Source organism: Lathyrus oleraceus, chromosome 2 (assembly GCF_024323335.1).
Source record: "Lathyrus oleraceus cultivar Zhongwan6 chromosome 2, CAAS_Psat_ZW6_1.0, whole genome shotgun sequence".
NCBI classification, from domain to species: domain Eukaryota; kingdom Viridiplantae; phylum Streptophyta; class Magnoliopsida; order Fabales; family Fabaceae; genus Lathyrus; species Lathyrus oleraceus.
In genome coordinates, this window is record NC_066580.1 from 258,655,700 (window position 1) to 258,673,397 (window position 17,698).

Below are 17,698 nucleotides of genomic sequence, written 5' to 3' on the forward strand. Positions count from 1 at the left end.
TGGTTGAAGGAGATCGAGAGAATCTTCCGAGTAACTGAGTGTGCCGAGAACCAGAAGGTCAGGTTCGGTACGCATATGCTATCAGAAGAAGCTGATGATTGGTGGGTTGCTACCCGCACTGAGTTGGAAGCTGCTGGAGGTGCTGAGATCACTTGGGCTGTGTTCAGAGAGAGATTTCTGAGGAAGTACTTTCCAGAGGATGTCAGAGGGAAGAAAGAAATATAATTCTTGGAATTGAAGCAGGGTAACCGGTCTGTTACTGAGTATGCTGCTAAGTTCACAGAGCTGTCAAAGTATTATACTCCCTACAGTGAGGCTACTGGGGAATTTTCCAAATGTGTGAAGTTTGAGAACGGGCTGCGTCCCGAGATCAAGCAGGCGATTGGATATCAGCGGATCAGGGTGTTTTCTGATTTGGTTGACTGTTGCAGGATTTTCGAACAGGATTCCAAGGCTAGAGCAGAGAGCTATCAGCAAAGGGTTGATAGGAAAGGCAAGAGTCAGAATGACCGTGGAAAACCGTATGCAGCTGGCAAAGGTTTTCAGAGACAGAGTGGGATGAAGAGGCCTAGTGGGGGAGACTCTAGTGCCCCTGTTAAGTGTTATAGATGTGGTCGGGCTGGACATCGTGTCCATGAGTGTACCAGTGCTGAGATGAAGTGTTTCAAGTGTGGAAAAGGTGGTCATTTGGCTGCAGAGTGTCGGTTGAAGACTGTGACTTGTTTCAACTGTGGAGAAGTGGGTCATATCAGTCCACAGTGTCCTAAGCCGAAGAAAGAGAATCAGTCAGGAGGCAAGGTCTTTGCTTTATCGGGTTCTGAGACTTCTGCAGATGATCGTTTGATCCGAGGTACGTGTTATATTAATGGCTTTCCTCTTGTAGCTATTATTGACACAGGTGCGACTCATTCTTTTATATCTTTGGATTGTGCTGTGAAACTTAAGTTAGAGATATCTGAGATGTTGGGTAGTATGGTGATTGATACTCCTGCGAAGGGTTCAGTGACTACTACTTCGGTTTGTTTGAATTGTCCTTTAAGTATTTTTGGTAGAGACTTTGGGATAGACCTTGTGTGTCTTCCACTAGTGCAGATTGATGTTATCCTGGGTATGAATTGGTTGGTGTTTAACCGAGTCTCTATCAACTGTTTTGATAAGACTGTGATATTTCCTGGGATTGAGGAAGGAAAGAGTTTGTTTCTATCTGCAAGACAGGTGAATGAGGCAGTAGTAGATGGGGCAGAGTTGTTTATGCTGTTAGCGACTATGGAAGCTAAAGATAAACTGGTGATTGGTGATCTAGCTGTGGTGTGTGATTTTCCTGATGTGTTTCCGGAAGAGGTGAATGAATTGCCGCCAGAGCGTGAAGTTGAGTTCTCGATTGATTTGGTACCTGGTACTAGACCGATATCGATGGCTCCGTACCGTATGTCTGCTGTTGAGTTAGCTGAATTGAAGAGTCAGCTGGAAGACCTGTTGGATAAGAAATTTATTCGTCCGAGTGTGTCACCGTGGGGTGCACCAGTGTTGTTGGTTAAGAAGAAGGAAGGTACTATGAGGTTGTGTGTGGACTATAGGCAACTGAATAAAGTGACGATCAAGAATCGGTATCCTTTGCCGAGGATTGATGACTTGATGGATCAGTTGGTTGGTGCGAGTGTGTTCAGCAAAATAGATTTGAGATCTGGGTATCATCAGATACGTGTGAAAACTGAAGATATTCAGAAGACTGCTTTCAGAACAAGGTATGGACATTATGAGTATTCTGTAATGCCGTTTGGTGTGACTAATGCGCCTGGAGTATTTATGGAGTATATGAATAGGATTTTCCATCCGTATCTAGATCAGTTTGTCGTGGTGTTTATTGATGACATTTTGGTGTATTCGAAATCTGAAGAAGAGCATGCTGAGCATTTGAGAGTGGTTTTAGAAGTTCTCCGAGAAAAGAAGTTATTTGCTAAACTCTCTAAATGTGAATTTTGGTTAGAAGAGGTGAGTTTTCTTGGTCATGTGATTTCAAGAGGTGGTGTTGCTGTTGATCCTTCTAAGATAGAAGCGGTGTCTAAGTGGGAAGCTCCGAAGTCTGTTGCTGAGATTCGAAGTTTTCTTGGTTTGGCTGGTTATTATAGGAAGTTCATTGAGGGATTTTCTAAGTTGGCGTTACCGTTGACGATGTTGACTAGAAAGGGGCAAGCGTTTGTTTGGGATTCGAAATGTGAAGAAGGTTTCCAAGAGTTAAAGAGAAGGTTGACTACTGCTCCTATCCTGATATTACCGAGTTCGTCGGAACTATTCGAGGTTTACTGTGATGCTTCATTGTTGGGTTTGGGTGGTGTGTTGATGCAGAATAAGCAGGTTATAGCTTATGCTTCGAGACAGCTGAGGGTTCATGAGAGGAACTATCCGACACACGATTTAGAGTTGGCAGCTGTGGTGTTTGTTCTGAAGTTGTGGAGGTGTCATACCCCAAAATTTGCCCATTAGTATTTCAAGACATTTCAGGGCACTCCGACTCATTTTTATGACACTTAAAGGAACAAAGGCCCAGCTCGCGAATGACCCAAATTGGCCTACTCGCTACACGCTCACCTAGTGATAATATGAAAGTGGTTTATTTGGAAGCGGAGGAAAAGGGGTGCAAAAAGGAAAGAAAACGATCCAAACAGCAAAGCCCAACCCAAAGTACAAGAACACGGGTGTGGCATCTGTGACGAGCGTCACAGAGGCTGTGACGAGCGTCACGCCTACCCCTGTGACGGGCGTCACACATGGTGTGACGAACGTCACACCATTCCCCTACTTTGTGGGCGCAGGCAACGCTTCGGAGACTTGAAGATCCGTTGGGCCCTAGATCCACGCGCGCGTTGAAGACTTTTTGGGCAGCATGCATGACCTAATGACACCAATATAAATAGCCACCTTGAAAACCTAAAAGGGGGAGCTTTTTCCGAGATTCTTTTTCCTTTGCCGTTTTCGCCTTTGCATTTTTTCTTCTTTTCCAGCAGCTTAGGCATTGTGTTTTACAAGTGCTACACTATTTCTTTTGCAATTCCGGATTCCCTTTTGGTATTTAGTTAATTCTTTTCGCACAATAGTTTCTACAACGGAAACTATTGTGTGCCCTTTTACCGAATCTAATCTTACGGCGGCAGCAAGGTCACCTCCGCTCAATTCTATCCGATCGGCCAATTCAAGGTTGCGACTCAATTGCAAACAGGTTTGCGTTACTATTATCGCTTTATGTTCCTAATTCACATGTGATATCATAATTGAGATTCATAAATATATTTGAGGCTTTGCATGTAACTTAAGTATGCCTGGATACTTTGAATTGTTGTAATGGATGCCGCTGTTCTTCGTCCTATTTTGATCTTTGCCCATCTGACCTGTTTTATCATAACCATGCTTTGTTTACCTATTACTTTGGTGCAACTCTCGATTGCACCCTGATTTGGTATTCTAACCCGTTTGCTGAATTTTGCAAAGGTTCATATGTCCCGGGAAAAGATTGCTGTTTAGGTCTCCCACTTTATTTGTGGGATACCCTTGTGGAGATTCACCCTAAGTGGCCTAATTAATTTTAATGTGTTCATTTTAATGTCTTAATTTTAATGTATTAATTTTAATGTATTAATTTTAATGCATTGATTTTAGTATGGACTTAATTACTTAATTGACTTTAAAATATGACCTTTAAATAAGTGATCTTGGACCTCTCTTTGCTGCCTTACGGTATTACGATAACGGTCATGTCCCGCGAATGTAGGGATACACTTAGCAAAGACCCTTCGATTAAATCATCATAAAATAAATCATGGTCCCTCGGATGTTGCCTTCAAAAATACGATTTTGTCCCTCGATGACCCTTCGGTATAGCCTACGGTTAAATGATGAAAGTCCCTTCGAATGCTAAGGTATCCTCACAACTGTTGCCTTCAATGACCTATCGATGACCCTACGATGACCCTTCTACATCCCAAGGATGAAACTACTTACTTCTCAATAGTAAGGACAATTTTACCCTCATAAGGATAGGAAACGCCCGGAAAGACCTCGGACAGGTATAACCTTAATTGCTCATTCATAACAAAAAAAATGCTTTTCACACCTCACACCTTTCAAACATCCTTTTTTAGAAAATCACCACTTAGCATACATCCGTACTAGGATCATTGCCGGGTTATATTTTTCTAAACTACTTTCAAAAAACTATACGAGATAACCACTTTGTATACATTCATGCAAGAATCATTACAAAGTTAAATTCTCGTTTTCAAAACATTTTTCATACATTTCTCAACCACTTTTTTTCAAACAAGGAAAACATAAATGATTGAGCAATTAAGAGCCCATGGATAACCATGGATACAAAGGGTGCTAATACCTTCCCTTTGTATAAAGTACCTCCCGAACCTAAGAATTTAAAATTAAGGTCTTTCCTGTTCTTTTCCGCCTTTCCTTATGGGATAAAAGAAAAGTCGGTGGCGACTCTTGCTAACCGCGACATTGCGATTAAAAATCCAATAAAGTCCAGTTCACCGTATGACAGAACTGGCGACTCTGCTGGGGATTACAAAGAGAGGTCCATCTTAAAAAAAAAAAAATCATTTATGTTTTATTATTCCTTCTTTTAAGGGGGCTTTGAGTGAAAGATCCTACACCCGGATCTAGTGTACCTTAGGTAAGTAGCAATAGATCATCGCGACTATCCGGCGTATACTGGAATGGTCAAAATGATAGCTACGGTTAATGTGACACTTTGGTTGTCCTGATGGTCCTCATGTTATTTGAGGAAAAATTTGGCTTCCGCGTGGTGTCATCAAAGCATTAACCAGACCTTTAGAACCCTAATTGACTCATCCTAGCCATTAGAAAGTAGTGAGATAACTGGCTTCGGTTCCGACTGAGGTTGGTTGATACTCGATACTACACTCTTTGAGATTGGACTTTAGGGAAGCTTCGGTCAACCACTTGGTGTTGCACTGAAGTGGACCTAAAGAAAGATCGATGATCTGAGATCCTTCTAGAACCCGGTTATTATTCTAGGACAGGTTGAACCAACCAAACTTCAGTGGGGAGGGTACTTACCTATGGAACTCATGCAAGCCTTAAAACCTAGGAATAATTGTTGTGTGACATGCTTGTGCTTGCATAACATCATAACATCATAACATCATAACATCATCATACTAACCATTTCAAGGACTTAGGAATTTAGCTTTGCTCTGTTGAACAGGTTATGGCTTCCAGGAAGACCATCCGGATCAATTTTGTAGCAATCTCTCCTCAACTCAAGGATTTAGTGTCAGAACTTCCCGATCATGCTCAGTTCAGCAAGAAACACGGTCATCTCCTCAATTTGGTTACCACTGGTTTCAAAGAAGATATGATGAGAGTCCTATTCCAGTTCTTCGATCCCAAACATCATTGCTTCACTTTCCCAGATTATCAGTTGGTACCCACATTAGAAGAATTCTCCCAGCTGCTTGGGATACCTATCCTGGATCAAATACCTTTCAGTGGTTTAGAAAAGAGGCCAAAATCTGAAGAAGTTGCCGCAGCTTTACACATGACGAAGTCCGACATCGAAGCTAATTGGGTAACAAGGAGTGGAGTTAAGGGTTTACTTGCCAAATTCCTGACAAATAAGGCCCGAGAATTCTTAAAAGTTATGAACGTCCGTGCTTTCGAAGACATCCTGGCATTGCTAATCTATGGCTTGGTGTTATTCCCTAATCCAGACCAATTCATAGACATGAATGCTATTAAGATATTTCTCACTCATAACCCTGTACCTACCTTGCTGGGAGACATTCTGCATTCCCTCCACACTCGTACCATGAAAAGGCAAGGGACTCTCATGTGCTGCATACCTCTATTGTCTAGGTGGTTTATTTCACACCTTCCTCAATCAGTCTTGAAGAATGAGCAAAATCTGAGATGGTCTCAAAAGATAATGTCACTCTCCCATTCAGACATCTGTTGGTGTCCTCAGTTCAAGGAAAATGTTACCATCATTGATCGTTGTGGCGAGTTCCCTAATGTACCACTCCTAGGGATAAGGGGAGGTATTACTTATAATCCTGCCTTAGCCCTACGTCAGTTTGGGCATGCTCGAAGAGATGGTCCACATGAAATGATTATTCAAGGTACAGTGTTTGACTATGACAATGACTCTCAAGGTCTCCGCCAAAGGTTTGTACGAGCTTGGGGCATGGTGAAAAGAAGCAATTTAGGAAAGAAAAATTCTATTCCTATGGAGCCTTATCTCAGATGGGTGCGCGCCAGAGCTCGCGAACTTGTCATGCCATATCTTGCGGTCGGACCATTGACTGTTGAATCAGAGGCCGAAGGAGCTACTTCCCAGATCATTCCTTATCCAGATATGCCTACTGATGTTGAGGAATTGAAAAGATCCTGGACCCAGTTGAGAGAAGAGAGAGATACTTTCGAAGCTCAGTTCAATGCAGAAAGGAAGAAAGTGTTAGAGCTCACCAGTCAGCTTAATGAGGAACGAAGACTCAATGCATATCTTCGCCCGAAAAGAAGTCGCCCCTGGGAGACTTGAGCTTTGTATTTTTACTATTATTCCTTTTGTAATGAACATTGAAAAAAAGTAGCAATAAAACATTTCCCTCTTGTTGGGGATTTATGCAGAGTTAAATTCCAAAAGTCCTTGAAAACATTCCATACATTGCATAGCATAACATTGCATAACAGGTATTCTACAAGTTCAATGTTCTCACGGTCTTCATTGCAAACAGAAAAATGGATCTCGAACAGACTGTCAAAGATCTCCAGACTCAGAATGCTCAATTCAAGGAGATGATGTTAAGCTTATCCAAGGGGCAGGAGGAACTGAAGGCTCTGTTGTTCGAAAAGAAGAAAGACAAGAAAGCTGTGAGTTTCATTAACCCGGGAAGAAGGCGTAAAGGACAGGCTATGGGAATCAAATTTGGAATCCCGAATGGTCCAGAAGAGGGGGCGGAGAATGACTCAGAGGAAGAGAAGGCTGATTTCTCCAACCCTGAGGATGACGACGAGGACTATGAAAATGAACAGTACTCTCCAAGAGATGATAAGTACAAATTGCTGGAAGAACGCATGCTAGCTATGGAAGGTCAGAAGACGCCTGGTCTAGATTTCGAAAGTTTGGGTCTGGTCTCCGATGTGACCATTCCCCGCAAATTCAAAATCCCCACTTTCACTAAGTACGATGGTGCATCCTGTCCTCAAATGCATTTAAGGGCTTATGTGAGAAAGATTCAGCCGCACACCACTGACAAGAAACTATGGATCCATTTCTTCCAAGAGAGCCTGTCTGGCACTCAGTTGGAATGGTATTATCAGCTCGACAGCTCTGACATCCGCACCTGGACTGATTTAGCGACAGCCTTCTACAAGCAGTACCAGTACAACTCTGAGTTAGCACTTACCCGGCTACAGTTGCAGAATATGGCCATGGGATCTAAAGAAAGCTTCAAAGAGTATGCTCAGAAATGGAGAGATTTGGCTGGCAGAGTCAAACCCCCTATGACTGATCGAGAGTTAGTGGACATGTTCATGGGTACGCTGACTGGCCCATTCTACAGCCATCTACTGGGAAGTTCTTCATCAGGTTTCACTGAACTTATACTGACAGGTGAACGGGTAGAGAGCGGCATTCGAAGTGGAAAGATACAGGCAACTACTTCTGCAAGCACCAAAAAGTCCTATCAGGGAAAGAATGAATCAAATGCTGTGTACAGTGAAAGGAAGCATAACAAGAAGAATCGTGACCATATTGTTGGGGCAGTTACAATTGCCGCCCCGCCAGCTCAAAACTTCCAGCAAAGACCAGACAGACCAAGAAGGCAGTTTAGCAAACTCAATATGACTTTAGCACAAGCACTGCAAAGTATGCTAAAGGTAAACTTAATCACTCTCAGAGGTCCTCCTGCAAATGTCAACACTACTTCGCCTCGTTATAATCCCAATGCCAGGTGTGCATATCACTCCGATAGCCCCGGACACGATACAAACGATTGTTGGTTGTTGAAGAACAAAATTCAGGATATGATCGACGCTGGGGAAATTGAGTTCGAGCCTCCGGAGACTCCTAATGTCATCACTGCCCCTCTGCCTAATCATGACAAGACTGTCAATGCTGTGGAGGATACTGATAACGGTTGTGACTTGGATAGCTGGATTCTCCCAATAATTGATGATGGACTCAATAATTGGAAGGCTGAAGACACTATCCCGATTTTCTCTAGTCAGGAGTAATTGTTATTGCTATTTTAGTGTTTCAAAGCATTGTGTCTATACCCGGGGCATAATAGCTAATTTTTCAAGGGTTTGTCATTCTCATAAGCATATTCATATTCAATAAATCAATGGACTTTTTGCATTCAAATATTGCGCTCTTTATCTTTCCTGTCATTTTTCAAATAAGCTATGCTTTCTTGCACACACTCACGTAACAAATTGCGTATCCACATCCACTCTGGATCCTGTTGATAATAGTTCTGCTACTTTTCATTATGACTTCGAAAATCCGATCTACCAAGCCGAAGATGGAAGTGAGGAAGATTGTGAAGTACCTGAAGAACTTGCCAGACTGTTACTGAAAGAAGAAAGGACTGTACAGCCGCATGAGGAGTCAATTGAAACTGTCGATCTGAGTACTAAAAGTAGACAAGAAAGAAGTCAGAAGCCTCTTGGGGCACTTGAATTACATTGCCCGGTTTATATCCTACTTGACTGCTACTTGCAAACCTATCTTCAAATTACTGAGGACAGTCAAGAGATGATGAATGTCAGGAAACTTTTGATAAAATCAAGAAGTGTCTCCAAGAACCTCCAATTCTGACACCACCAGTTGAAGGAAGACCTCTAATCATGTATTTGACCGTGTTAGAAAATCCAATGAGGTGTGTTGGGGCAACATGACGAGTCTGGTCGAAAAGAGCATGCCATATACCGCCTTAGCAAAAGGTACCGACTGTGAAACAAGATACTCATAGCTCGAGAAAGCTTGCTGCGCTTTGGCTTGGGCTGCTCGCCGACTAAGACAGTACATGTTGAATCATACCACTTTATTGATTTCTAAGATGGGTTCTATCAAATATCTATTCGAGAAACTTGTTGTCTCCTGAAAGAGTTATCACTGATAATAGTGCTAATTTGAACAACAAGATGGTTACTGAACTCTGCACGCGGTTCAAAATAAAACACTCTAATTCTTCTCCGTACCGGCCAAGGATGAACGGCGCCGTGGAGGCTGCTAACAATGTCCAGAAGCTTATACAAAAGATGACAGTAATGTACAAAGACTGGCATGAGATGTTACCATTTGCTTTTCATGACTATCGCACTTCAGTACGCACTTCGACAGGGGCAGCTCCGTTCTCTTTAGTCTATGGAATGGAAGCCATCTCACCAGTGGAAGTTCAGGTTCCCTCGCTAAGAATCATGAAAGAGGCGGGCTTAGATGAAGAGGAACGGATTCAGACTCGACTCGATCAGATAAATTTGATGGATGAGAAGAGACTTGCGGCTGTATGTCACGGGCAGATATATCAGAAGCGCATGACCAGGGCATTCAACAAAAAGGTCAAGAGACAAGTGTATCAAATTGGCGACTTGGTGATCAAGCGTATCATTCTACCACAAGGGGATCCCAGAGGCAAGTGGACTCCCACATACGAAGGGCCATTTGTGGTTAAGAAGGTATTCTCTGGTGGAGCCATGATACTTGCTACAATGGATGGCGAAGACTTCCCGCATCCTGTGAACGCGGACATAGTTAAAAAATACTACGCATAACAGAGACCCGCTAGGTCGACGTACCTAGGCAAAAGTAAGGGCATCCCGGCGAACCAAAAGGGTTCGGGCAAAAATTAGGGATAAACATATAAAAATGTACACCCGGCAAGTCGAAAACCTGAAAAGGCGGCTTGGGCAAAAACGGGTATCCTGGTGGACTGAAAACCTGAAAAGGCGGTCCAGGCAAAAATTAGGGATTCAAGCGTATGACTATGTCCCGTTCTCTGTCAGCTTCAACCAAGTTCAAGGGACTGAACAAGCCAATCACCTCTATCCGACAGCAGGAGATGAGATGCTTGAAGACATGATGACAGTAGTGGAATTAAAATCAATAGGACTTCTTCCACATAGCTTTCTCCTTGTTTTCGACAATTTCCTCTTACTAGGATTTCTGTCTCCCTTACACAAGTTGCCTGTTTATGGGCCCTCTTTCGAAATCAATACAATTTTATCTCCAAAAAAGATGCTTTTGTTTTCACTTTTTCTGTTTTGTTTGCGTAAATGTCCATTGATTTAACTTGAATTGACTTATGCACTTGAATATGACCAATGTTTACAAAAATGCATGCCTAAAATAGCAATAGCAATTACTACACGACTTCGGGATCGAGGAGAAGGTCTAACCACGCTTTCCAAGGAGGCTGTTACTAATTCGATTCCCCGGCAACGCCAACTACTCCCCAGAAGAGGTCGGCACCGCCCTACCGAAAGGTCATCCCTTCCATCCCCAGCCAGGCCCCGTTGGACAGAACCCAAATCCCCAGCTAAGGAAGGGCCATCAATACAAATATCTCCGACCCGAAGACTGAGATTTGTTTCCCCAGTAGAGTCCCCTGGAAGAACGTTTCAGATACATAGTGCATTCATTACATCACTTCACATCACATACCTACATACAATGTTCATTCCGCATCATATACATTACATCATTTCACAGCCCACGCATGCATACAACATTTGCATCTCATGCACCATGACATGGCATGAAGCTAACTTTATTTTTCAGGTTAATTATCCTCTTGATACAATCAAAACAAAGGTCCATTCAGACGGGCATCCTTATCAATTACATTCAGGATTCAACTACATCTTTCGGATATACTCCATGTCACCATTCATTCTGACATCCTCCTAACGATGGCATCTATAAGCCCATCCCCAGTAAATTGTTGCAAATACTATCAGATACAGCCTAGCGTACGGTTCACTCTGATTCAGCTCAACCTATGACCTTCAACAACTCAGATACGATCTAGCGTACGATCCATTCTGACCTTCTTCAAATCTTCAAATACCACTCAAATACAGTCTAATGTACGACCAAGTTGGACCTTCAAGTCAGATTCTGCAAATACAGTCTAATGTACGACCAAGTTAGACCGTCAAGTCCTCGGACAACTCAGATAAGGTTTAATGTACGACCAAGTTAGACCTTTATCTGCTCAGATGCTACCTTCGGACAGGTACATTTCTGAATGGTAGTCTAGTATACGACTACTCCCTTGCTCAGGTGCTACCTTCGGACAGGTACATTCCTGAATGGTATACGACTACTCCCTTGCTCAGGTGCTACCTTCGGACAGGTACATTCCTGAATGGTAGTCTGGTATACGGCTACTTCCCTGCTCAGGTGCTACCTTCGGACAGGTACATTCCTGAATGGTAGTCTGGTATACGACTACTCCCTTGCTCAGGTGCTACCTTCGGACAGGTACATTCCTGAATGGTAGTCTGGTATACGACTACTTCCTTGCTCAGGTGCTACCTTCGGACAGGTACATTCCTGAATGGTAGTCTGGTATACGGCTACTCCTTTTCTCAGGTGCTACCTTCGGACAGGTACATTCCTGAATGGTAGTCTAGTATACGACTACTTCCTTGCTCAGGTGCTACCTTCGGACAGGTACATTCCTGAATGGTAGTCTGGTATACGGCTACTCCCTTGCTCAGGTGCTACCTTCGGACAGGTACATTCCTGAATGGCAGTCTGGTATACGGCTATTCCCTTGCTCAGGTGCTACCGTCGGACAGGTACATTCCTGAATGGTAGTCTGGTATACGACTACTCCCTCTTCAAGCAGATTCAGCCTAATGGACGGCTCATTCTGCAACTCAGAACCGATCTGGCGTACGATCCGTTCTGATCTTTCATCCCCATCAAAGTCACCTGCCTAACGAACAGCTCACTCTGGTATTCAGATACGGTCCAGTGTATGACCCATTCTGATCCCTTATCCCCAGCAGTATATAGCATACTCTGACTCCCCAGCAAAGTCAACAGCATGATGGATGATTCACTATACGATCTAGCGTATGACCCGGTATGACACCCATGTCTTCAGATATCGTCTAACGTACGACACAGTCTGAAGCTCCCCTCATCAAACTTCCTGGATGGCATCTTTAAGCCCATCTCCATCAAGACCAATTGACAAGCGCAAATTTTCGGGGCATTCTAGTGTTCAATAATCTTCCACCTCCAGACCACGAATGATGCACATACCATTCTACTCTCTCGGTTCAAGAATATTGAACAGGGGCAGCTGTCATACCCCAAAATTTGCCCATTAGTATTTCAAGACATTTCAGGGCACTCCGACTCATTTTTATGACACTTAAAGGAACAAAGGCCCAGCTCGCGAGTGACCCAAATTGGCCTACTCGCTACACGCTCACCTAGTGATAATATGAAAGTGGTTTATTTGGAAGCGGAGGAAAAGGGGTGCAAAAAGGAAAGAAAACGATCCAAACAGCAAAGCCCAACCCAAAGTACAAGAACACGGGTGTGGCATCTGTGACGAGCGTCACAGAGGCTGTGACGAGCGTCACGCCTACCCCTGTGACGGGCGTCACACATGGTGTGACGAACGTCACACCATTCCCCTACTTTGTGGGCGCAGGCAACGCTTCGGAGACTTGAAGATCCGTTGGGCCCTAGATCCACGCGCGCGTTGAAGACTTTTTGGGCAGCATGCATGACCTAATGACACCAATATAAATAGCCACCTTGAAAACCTAAAAGGGGGAGCTTTTTCCGAGATTCTTTTTCCTTTGCCGTTTTCGCCTTTGCATTTTTTCTTCTTTTCCAGCAGCTTAGGCATTGTGTTTTACAAGTGCTACACTATTTCTTTTGCAATTCCGGATTCCCTTTTGGTATTTAGTTAATTCTTTTCGCACAATAGTTTCTACAACGGAAACTATTGTGTGCCCTTTTACCGAATCTAATCTTACGGCGGCAGCAAGGTCACCTCCGCTCAATTCTATCCGATCGGCCAATTCAAGGTTGCGACTCAATTGCAAACAGGTTTGCGTTACTATTATCGCTTTATGTTCCTAATTCACATGTGATATCATAATTGAGATTCATAAATATATTTGAGGCTTTGCATGTAACTTAAGTATGCCTGGATACTTTGAATTGTTGTAATGGATGCCGCTGTTCTTCGTCCTATTTTGATCTTTGCCCATCTGACCTGTTTTATCATAACCATGCTTTGTTTACCTATTACTTTGGTGCAACTCTCGATTGCACCCTGATTTGGTATTCTAACCCGTTTGCTGAATTTTGCAAAGGTTCATATGTCCCGGGAAAAGATTGCTGTTTAGGTCTCCCACTTTATTTGTGGGATACCCTTGTGGAGATTCACCCTAAGTGGCCTAATTAATTTTAATGTGTTCATTTTAATGTCTTAATTTTAATGTATTAATTTTAATGTATTAATTTTAATGCATTGATTTTAGTATGGACTTAATTACTTAATTGACTTTAAAATATGACCTTTAAATAAGTGATCTTGGACCTCTCTTTGCTGCCTTACGGTATTACGATAACGGTCATGTCCCGCGAATGTAGGGATACACTTAGCAAAGACCCTTCGATTAAATCATCATAAAATAAATCATGGTCCCTCGGATGTTGCCTTCAAAAATACGATTTTGTCCCTCGATGACCCTTCGGTATAGCCTACGGTTAAATGATGAAAGTCCCTTCGAATGCTAAGGTATCCTCACAACTGTTGCCTTCAATGACCTATCGATGACCCTACGATGACCCTTCTACATCCCAAGGATGAAACTACTTACTTCTCAATAGTAAGGACAGTTTTACCCTCATAAGGATAGGAAACGCCCGGAAAGACCTCGGACAGGTATAACCTTAATTGCTCATTCATAACAAAAAAATGCTTTTCACACCTCACACCTTTCAAACATCCTTTTTTAGAAAATCACCACTTAGCATACATCCGTACTAGGATCATTGCCGGGTTATATTTTTCTAAACTACTTTCAAAAAACTATACGAGATAACCACTTTGTATACATTCATGCAAGAATCATTACAAAGTTAAATTCTCGTTTTCAAAACATTTTTCATACATTTCTCAACCACTTTTTTTCAAACAAGGAAAACATAAATGATTGAGCAATTAAGAGCCCATGGATAACCATGGATACAAAGGGTGCTAATACCTTCCCTTTGTATAAAGTACCTCCCGAACCTAAGAATTTAAAATTAAGGTCTTTCCTGTTCTTTTCCGCCTTTCCTTATGGGATAAAAGAAAAGTCGGTGGCGACTCTTGCTAACCGCGACATTGCGATTAAAAATCCAATAAAGTCCAGTTCACCGTATGACAGGAGGCATTATTTGTACGGATCAAGATTTGAGGTTTTCAGTGATCATAAAAGTTTGAAGTATTTGTTTGATCAGAAAGAGCTAAATATGAGACAGAGGAGATGGTTAGAATTTCTGAAGGATTATGATTTTAGTTTGAATTACCATCCGGGTAAAGCAAATGTAGTGGCTGACGCATTGAGTAGGAAATCATTGCATATGTCTATGTTAATGGTTAAAGAATTGGATTTAATTGAGCAGTTTAGAGATTTGAGTTTGGTGTGTGAAAGTACTCACAATAGTGTTAAATTGGGAATGTTGAAGTTAACGAGTAATATTTTGGATGAGATCAGAGAGGGTCAGAAATCCGATATGCTTTTGGTTGATAAGTTGACTTTAGTGAATCAAGGTCAAGGTGGTGAATTCAGAGTTGATGAGAATGGTGTTTTGAGATTTGGTAATCGGGTGTGTATTCCGGATGTTACTGAGCTTAAGAAGAGCATTCTTGAAGAAGGACATCGTAGTGGTTTGAGTATTCATCCTGGAGCTACGAAGATGTATCATGATTTGAAAAAGTTATTTTGGTGGCCGGGAATGAAGAAAGAAATTGCGAGTTTTGTTTATTCTTGTTTGACTTGTCAGAAGTCAAAGATTGAGCATCAGAAGCCGTCTGGGCTAATGCAACCGTTGGCTATTCCAAAGTGGAAGTGGGATAGTATCAGTATGGATTTTGTTTCTGGTTTGCCGAGGACAAGTAAGAATTTTGAGGCTATATGGGTAATTGTTGATAGATTGACAAAGTCGGCTCATTTCATTCCGATCAGAATGGATTATCCGTTAGAGAGATTAGCCGAGTTGTATATTGAGAAGATTGTAAGTTTGCATGGTATTCCGTCGAGTATTGTTTCGGACAGAGATCCTAGATTTACATCGAAATTTTGGGAAGGATTGCAGAAGGCTTTGGGAACTAAGCTGAGATTGAGTTCTGCATATCATCCGCAGACTGATGGTCAGACTGAGAGGACGATTCAGTCATTAGAGGATCTTTTGAGAGCTTGTGTTTTGGAAAAGGGAGGTGCTTGGGATTGTTATTTACCTTTGATTGAGTTTACCTACAACAATAGTTTTCATTCGAGCATTGGTATGGCACCGTTTGAAGCCTTGTATGGTAGGAGATGTCGGACACCTTTATGTTGGTATGAGTCCGGTGAGAGTGTTGTGGTTGGACCCGGAGATTGTTCAACAAACTACGGAAAGGATTAAGATGATTCAGGAGAAGATGAGAATTGCTCAGAGTCGTCAGAAGAGTTATCATGATAAGAGGAGGAAGTCACTTGAGTTCCAAGAGGGAGATCATGTGTTTCTTCGTGTTACTCCGATAACTGGTGTTGGTCGAGCTTTGAAGTCAAGGAAGTTGACACCTCGATTTATTGGTCCTTATCAGATTTTGGAGAGGATAGGAGAGGTAGCCTATCGTATCGCTTTACCGCCGTCGCTTGCAAATTTGCATGAGGTTTTTCATGTGTCTCAGTTGAGGAGGTACATTCATGATCCGTCGCATGTAGTCCAAATAGATGATGTACACGTGAGAGATAACCTGACTGTGGAAACATCACCTATGAGGATCGAGGATCGAGAGTTGAAGCAGTTGCGGGGTAAAGAGATTGCCTTGGTAAAGGTAGCTTGGGGAGGACCAGCAGGTGGCAACGTGACTTGGGAACTGGAGAGTAAGATGAAGGAGTCTTACCCAGAGTTGTTCGCTTCAGGTATGTTTTCGAGGACGAAAACTCTTTTAGGGGGGGAGAGTTGTAACACCCCGATAATAATATAATAATTATTTAAATTAAGTTAATAATATGTTTATTAATTTAATTAGATAATTGAATTATTATTATTATTATTTTGGAATAATAATTATTGGGATAATTATTTATTGGAATAAAATAAGTTGGAATAATAAAAAGTCCCATTTTTTTGGTAAAAAGGGTTTGCACGTGAAAAGGAAAACACAGAGAAGCGGTTGAAAGTGGAAAAAGGGCAAAAAGGCAGAGCAAGAGAAGAGGAAAAGCTTGGAGCTCAGAGATTGCTGGATTAACTCAGGTAAGGGGGGTTTTATCATCGATTAACGGGTATTATGGGATGATATGTACTGGGTAGTAAGAAACTATTGTTTTACCTCTGATTAGATTGATGCATGATGAATTGTGAACCCTTTGGATGAACGAAATTGGGGTATAATTGAGAAAGAATTTGTAGGAATTAGATGTAAAAGTGTCAAATTTTGTGTAATCGAATAAGATACGAATTATGTTGAAAATATGAATGATTTCTGTGTAGAAATTGGACTGTGGAAGGTTGGATTGGGTAGATCTCGTAGCAGAGAAAGCCATGGCAGATCTGAGAGTTCTGGTCTCTGGTCATACGCGTATGGCACTAGGCAATACGCGTATGAGATGGCTGGTACGCGTATGGCACTAGGCAATACGCGTATGGATGAGGAAGATGAAATTTTGAACGTGAAATGGTCTCTGGTGGTACGCGTATGGGGAAGTGATACGCGTAGCATACGCGTATGAGACAGGTGATACGCGTATGGGTTGGGCGAGGAAATGCGCAATACGCGTATGAGAGTGGGCATTACGCGTATGGATTTGGTCAGGCGTGGGCAATACGCGTATGGGCATAGGCAATACGCGTATGGGCAGAATTGTGTATTTTCTGTGCTGTTGTTGTGCAGTTTTGGTTGTTTAGGCTGAGTGTTGTAATTCAGCTGATGTATGACATATTAGGGATCATTTCCCGTGGCTTTGAGTAGTATAGGTATTAGTAGAGTGTACTAATACTGTGGTTGTTGTTTGTCATGATCTGATATGCTTATGTGATAAAATATTGAGGATGCCTGATGATATGCATATCGTTGTGAATGTATATATTATGCATGGCATAGCCTTTGGGGCTGTAGCTAATTCCCATGGTGAGGAATTAGTGAGTGAATCATTGTGGATTTGTTGTTGATGTTTGCATGCTAGATGATTAGTGTGCATAGTCTAGCCTTCGGGGCTGTAGCTAATTCCCACGGTGAGGAATTAGTGAGTGAGTCATTAGATCTCAAATGAGTGGGACTAGTGAGCTTAGTAGCCGTATCTGGATTTGATCGGTGAGCTTGAACTGTATGTTCAAGAATAGTCGGTACCGCATGTGTGGAGTCTCATTTCATAATGAATGTATGGCATATAATATGAATGGATGTATTCCAGTATTATATGTGTGTTATGTGTT

At 42.2% G+C, this 17,698-nt stretch overlaps 1 pseudogene; it reads left to right on the plus strand.

Moving 5' to 3' along the window:
• Positions 1 to 317: 317 nt before the first annotated feature.
• On the plus strand, positions 318 to 16,094 carry LOC127122801 (uncharacterized; annotated as a pseudogene).
• Positions 16,095 to 17,698: the final 1,604 nt, after the last annotated feature.